The sequence below is a fragment of the Pinus tabuliformis genome, chromosome 5_2 (assembly GCF_031772625.1).
Source record: "Pinus tabuliformis cultivar Carrire ecotype Pingquan chromosome 5_2, CPIR1, whole genome shotgun sequence".
NCBI classification, from domain to species: domain Eukaryota; kingdom Viridiplantae; phylum Streptophyta; class Pinopsida; order Pinales; family Pinaceae; genus Pinus; species Pinus tabuliformis.
The window spans coordinates 520,266,334-520,273,274 of NC_142306.1; positions in this window are offsets into that span (position 1 = coordinate 520,266,334).

Genomic DNA, 6,941 nt, shown 5'->3' on the forward strand with positions numbered 1-6,941 from the left:
GGGGGAAATGCAAATTCTTAATTTTGTATACCTTCCAAACCTTATACATTTTTCAGCTGCATTTAGCAGTAGATTCCGAACATTCAGCAGAAGATCCAACAACAGATTTAACAGCAGATGCAACAACAATAAAAGATTCACTTTTTCGATTTCATCCATTATTTTCACAACCAAGTAAAGAAGACTATGAATTGAATTTTCCAGCCACACGTGCACAACTCTCATCCATTTTTGAAAGGGTAAGTTAAGGTATGATATTTTCTGACTTTTAACCATTTAATTCCTTGAAAAGTTAGAATAATAATTTTTGGAAAAACTTCACTTCTTTTCCTCATTTCACATAACTACCAAAACCGTCAGTTTGAGGGGAGGGATACATTTACATACATACCTTGTCACATTCATATAACATCCATATCCATATATCAAATTCTAAAACCCACTTACCTTCAAAATATATTCACTATTACATGAGCATATAAATGGCTTTTTCAAAAGTATTTAAAAGTTAATTGGATGCCAAGACAATCATGGTTGTTACACAAGAACCAACCATGATGCATTCCAACAAAAATACTTTGCAATAAAAATCACATTATCAATATGCAAAGATCATACATTAAAATTGAATGCAACAAAAAAAATATGGTTGAAACACAAGAACCAACCAAGTTGCAGTTCATCAAAAACACTTTGCAAAAGTTAAGTAAATGATATCATGCAGAGTTTAAGTCAAAGCTCAAGTATCAAAAAGTAATGTAATAGATTGCATGAGGACATGCAATACCTTCAGTTTGGGGGTATGTTGGGCCTTAAAATAGTCCCTATTCTCACTCCATTATTTACCAATACCTTCACATTACTTCCATATTACCTTCATGTCACCTCCATTCCACCTCCACATCATTATATTTATCTCATCATTGGGTTATAACTATGCTTTTCCAAAGTTTATTAATTCTTAACATTTTTAAGTGGATTTATGGTTAAACTTTAGAAAATAATATGCTTATACTTATACCTAACAATTAGAATGAGTTTGTTGACATGTGTAGGTACAAAGGAAGCTTCCAAGGCATATTTATGTGGCACTCTATGTTCAAATTCGAATTTGAGAAGATCATGGACCTCATGGAGGAGATCATGGAGGATAGGGTTATGTGTTACCATTGGTTGAGAAATATGTGGGTCAAAGGAGGGAATAGTGGATTTACATTTATGAGTTTGTTATCATAGCTTTTGTATAAATAGGAGTGTTATCTGCTTCATTTGTAATCTTCATTTTGTAATCTTAACTTTTAGAATTTAGAAACTTAGTCCTTCATCCGTAATTCTAGATTTTATAATCATTGTAATGTAGAGTTTAGGACCTCTTGGAATGTAGAACTTGGAGGCTGTAATTGCAATTTGCAATTGAGGATAAATAAAGTGGATTGGATTTTCTTCTACATTTGACTTCTTTCTAGGTGTGCTTGTGGAGCTATGGAGGGCCCCCGTTGCCTCACCTGCATGCTCATTTTGTTTTGGTAAACTTTCATTTTATGTTTATTTTGAATTTCATTAGATTAAATTATTGGTTCATATGTTTGAAATATTAACGAATGACCTTTCGTAAGAAAGTATTAATGTTTCTTTCAATGAATCTATTTAATGTTTGATTTCATTAGTTTAAGTTTCTAATTCATTTGCTTGAAATATAAATGAATAGTCTCTTGTAAGAGAGCTTTAATATTTCATGCAATCAATCAGAATTAGATTTAAGTGCTTTAATTTCATTAGTTTAAATGGTTTGTTGATTAAGATGATTAGAAATAATAACGAACAGTCTCCTGTAAGGGAGCTTTAATATTTCTTACACTTGTCACAATGTCTTTAGATTTCATGTTGATTAAATGACTAAATAGGTGCTGGAAATCCCAATGAAAGACCTCCTGTAAGGTAGCTTTGGCATTTCTTCACCAAGATTAGTTTATTTTGTCTCTAAGTCCATATATATTGGATGATCCTTGAAGTTTACTTACCCGGGTTGATAGTAAATGAAACTCTAATTTGCATCCGCATTTTAGACCAAACATAACTCTAATGTGGAATAACTCAATTCTTTTTCATTGATTACATATAAGGCCATTCAAATAAATAGTACTTGCAATCGAATTAGAATTATCGTTAACAGAAAGAGTACCTCTTGTGCCCATGACTCTGATCAATGTCTCATCACCGGAATCTGATCTAAGGTCCTACGCTATTGCCACTATCTTCTGCTTCCCCTTTCCATTGAATCTCGTTAGTCTTAGCTCCGGATATAGCTTCCAACAGTGGTCCTCGTCATGACCATATTTCTTGCAATGAGTGCAAGATGGTGTTGCTCCATCCCCTTTCTTAGCTGCGACAATCTTCTTATCCTTCCCTTTACCTTTCTTCTAGAATTTTCCATGCTGAGGTTTGAACGACATCTTCTTGGCTTGATCATCTATGTCATTATTTCCTCGGATTTCAATATGAATAGCCTTTACGCTGGTCGCATCAATTGTAGTAGGATTGAACAGTAACAATGAGTGTATTATGGAACTATGTAGCGCACCTACATACTTAGTTATAGTCTTGGGCAAATCTAATGAGATGTCCAGATTCAATGCTTGTTTCCAAAATTCTTCAGTGAAGCTTTGGACATTTTGGCCTTTACCTTGCCTTAAATATTTCCATTCCATAAGTGTGTTTTGTTTATAACCCAAAGGGTAAAATTGGTCTTTGAATGCAAAAATAAAACTAGACCAAGAGGACATAAGGTTCTAAGGCCTTATCCAACAAAAACACATTTTTCACTCTTAGGTTCTAAGGCCTTATGTTTCTCATCGGGAATATGGGCCCATGCTTCACTTCCAAAAACATGAAAGTGACTTACATCTGGTTTAACTGAGCTCCATGCTTCTTCTGGAGTGATATTCTTTAAAACCTTAGTAGGAGTGCGATTTAATATGTAATTTCCACAGTTAATTCCTTCTTCCCAAAAAGTAAGACTAAGTCCTTTAGATTGAAGCATACAATTAGCCATTTCCTTTAAGGTGCGATTCTTCCTTTCAGCTACACCATTTTGTTGTGGATTATATGGAATAGTATTTTGCATTTGACTTACATGCTTAGTGCAAAAGTTGATAAATTTGTTGTTAACATATTCTTCGCCATTATCAGATCTTAGCTTAAGAATTTGATGTCCAGGTTGTTTCTCAACAAAGGCCTTAAACGCCAAGAACATGTTAAATACTTCACTAAAATCATCAATGAAAGTTAAGAAATAGTTGTAGCCAGAGAATGAGACCATTGGAAGTCGACCACATAAATCACTATTCACAAGATTTAAAGGGGCTAAGGCATGCCAAGAGGCATGTTTTTCAAAACTATCTCGATGATGTTTTCCGAGTACACATCCAGAATAAACACCATCTCTGCAAGATACCATAGGAAGACCTGCCACCATATTGTATTTACATAGATTTTGAAGGGAGCAATAGTTTAAGTAACCAAATCGCTCATGCCAAAGTTTGCTTACTTCATCATTATGAGCAACAAATATCTGGGGAAGAGTTGATGAGCCAGAGTTGTTAAACTTATCCAACCTTGTAGAATCATCAGCAATGGCAGTAGCTAAAATCTGTCTAGGATCTCTTAGGTCCTTAATTACAACATGATGAGGTGAAAATTCAACAATTTACCTTCAACTGAATGAGTTATCTGATATACAGATAGAAGGTTACAGGATAAGGTTGGAACACATAATACTTTATTAAATTGACCGTTGTCTAGATGAATAGTTCTAGTCCCTACAACACTGAGAGATCTATCATCACAAACATGTATATTTTTGGTGTTACAATCACTTAAAGAAGAAAACATGGCTTTGTTTTTGGCCATGTGATAAGAAGCTCCAGAATCAATGAGCCACTCATGAGAATGAGAAGAAGAAGATACATTTAGTACATAATCAAATCAAGATGCTTGAAAACCACACACAAAAAGTGCTATTCCTAAATATGAAGTTGAATTTGAAGAGTGCTCTAAATGGATGTTATGCTTCTTCATTGTTGCTTCCAAGGGTTCCATCTTCTTAAAGAATTTGGATTCTAAGTGGCCACTTGATTATAGAAGTTGCAATTTCTCTCAGTCTTATTCCCTTTGTTTTTGTTTGCCTTACCATTTTTTTGAATTGATTTTTCATTTTGAGACTGAAAGTGCTTAAGACCCTTGGTTGGTTTAGGACCATTCTTTTTAGGATGTTGCTTCTTAGGATTCTTTGAACTTGGTTTCTTCTGGGTGGCTAAGGCCTTCTTAGAAGAGTTTCCAAGATTAAGAAGACCAAAATGTAAGAGTTTTTCTTGTTCTATTATTAAAGAATCACAAAAGACATCAAAAGAGGGGAGCTTGTAGGCTTGTCCTTGAGAAATAAAGGCTTCTCTAGTAGAATGGAAAGTGGAAACAAACACAGAGTAGGCTGGTCCTAACTTAGTAAGAATGTAATATATAAGGCTACCATCTTCTTTCTGAACCTTAACACTTTCCAAGAGAAGTCTAAGGGTCTTGAACTTAGACTAAAAATCTTCAATGGAAGAAAAATTATTGGGGTCCAACGTAAGTAGCTCATTTTCGAGTTGATGGGCCCTAATTTCATTTTTAATTCCAAAAACATTATTGAGATGTTTCATTGCTTCACCATGGGTACCAAGTTATGCAATATGGAATCTAAGGTCTGGAGAAATAGACATCCCTATCAACCCACGTGCTTGATCTTATTTATTTTCCCATTTGACTGCCTTATCTTCATCTTTAGGTTTAGACTCTTGGCCTAAGGCTATTCTATAAAGACCTTTACTTGTAATTAAATCTTCCATGTAGGACACTCATTGGAAGTAGTTGGTGTTGTTAAGTATAACTTGGTCTATTGTAGAGTTAGGTAGAATTTCTTTCTTTCCTATGTACTTTTGTAACTTACAATCTAATGGTCACGATATGTTCTAGACATGAAGTGATCTGATGGTTCATTCTCACCTCGGTATTACTGACACTTGATTTGTGGCTTAACACCCAATTGGTCCATGATCTCTATTTAAAGAGCATGGAGGGTCATTTGTAAGGTGATCGTTCATGAGAGAAGCTTATGTAAAGTTTCTTTCTTTTACATTAATAAATTGCCTGAAGTGGCTATGTTTGATCAGGCCGTGGACTATTTCCCTCTTTGAAGGTTTTATCCATGTCAAGAATACTGGTGTATTGATCTGTGATCTATTTGTGAGCAGTGTCCTTTGGTGTTCTATCTGAGGAACTTACCCTGTAAATTCCTACATGGTATCAGAGCTATTTGAGGGCCACATCAGTTTGTGATGCAAATCTGAAGCTGGTACAACTGCACCCGATTGTAATTTCCTAGATATACTATTTTTGACTAATTAGAAGCATCCGTTCCAGTGAGGCACCCCTTTCGTTTCATGCAAAAAGGTTTCCGGTAGCCCTAGCTACATCATTTTTAAGATCTAGAGGTATACAGTCTTTATTTGCAATTTTAGTTATTTATCTCTCTGTTTATTTCATTTTATTTATCTCTCTACTTTTTACCGAATCTATACCTTTCATTTTTGCATATGCTCTTTTCTCAGTGACTCTGTGCGATCTGGGCAAATCTGAAACAAAAAGTAAGGTTTCTTCTCATGCATATGCTTTTTTCCGCCGCGCCTTAGTGTGATCTAGGAAAATTAGAAACATTGAGGAAAACATTTAGTTTCCAGTGAAATGTAAATTCAAGCCGTAAGGTTTTTTCTCATGTGTATGCTATTTTCCATCACGACTTAGTGTGATCTTGGAAAATTAGAAAGATTGAGGAAAGTATTTAGTTTCCGACGAAATCTAACTTCAAGCCGTAAGGTTTGGTTTTTCTTGAATGTCCTATTTTGGTTGTGTGGTTTTTTTTTGTAGGCAAAAAGGGATTTCTCAAGTAACAACGCATTCCAAATCTTCAATGACTAAAAACAAAAAAAAACCTTTCCTCTTTTCCAAAAATTACTAACCTTTTAAACTAGCTCACTTGGTCCAAAGTTACTTTATGAGAATAGAGGTATTGGGTTCCAGTCTTTCTTTTTGCTGAGTTACTTTTTCAAAAAGCACATGTAACTTATGTTTTAAAGTTACTTTATGTAAAATTGTTCTCACCCATTATAAAAAGTGAGTCACTTATAATTCTAAAGTCTCTTTATCTTTTATTTAAGTTACAATTTAGTGGGTAGCTCATAAATTACCATTGTAAAAGTGATTTACTCTTATTTATAAAAGTGGGTCACATTTTTTTTTTTAAAGTGAGCTAATTAGATTAAGCTTTGAAAGAGGCAAGATTTAAAAAAATTATAACATTATCATTCACTTCCACAGATTCACGTACTTCGTCAGCATCTTCAACACCTTTTCTTCAAAAAGCCATAACTTCTTCATACGGAAGCCATTTTTAGAGCGATTTTTTTTAATCAGCCTAATTTTACGAGAAATTTCCATTGAAACACATAATTCTAGAATATACAGCTTTAGTTTCTGTTAAAATGGAAATTCCATGCCAAGTTATTCTTGACAACACCAACTACTTCCAATGGGTGTCCTACATGGAGGATTTACTTAATAGTAAAGGTCTTTATAGAATAGCCTCAGGCCAAGAGTCTAAACCTAAAGATGAAGATAAGGTAGTGAAATGGGTAAATAATCAAGATCAAGCACATGGGTTGATAGGGATGTCTATTTCTCTAGACCTTAGATTCCATATCACTGAAATTGATACTCTGGATGAAGTAATGAAACAACTCAATAAAGTTTTTTTAATTAAAAATGAAATTAGAGCCCATTAACTCAAAAATGAGTTGCTACGTTCCCCAATAATTTTTCTTCCATTTAAGATTTTTTGTCCAAGTTCA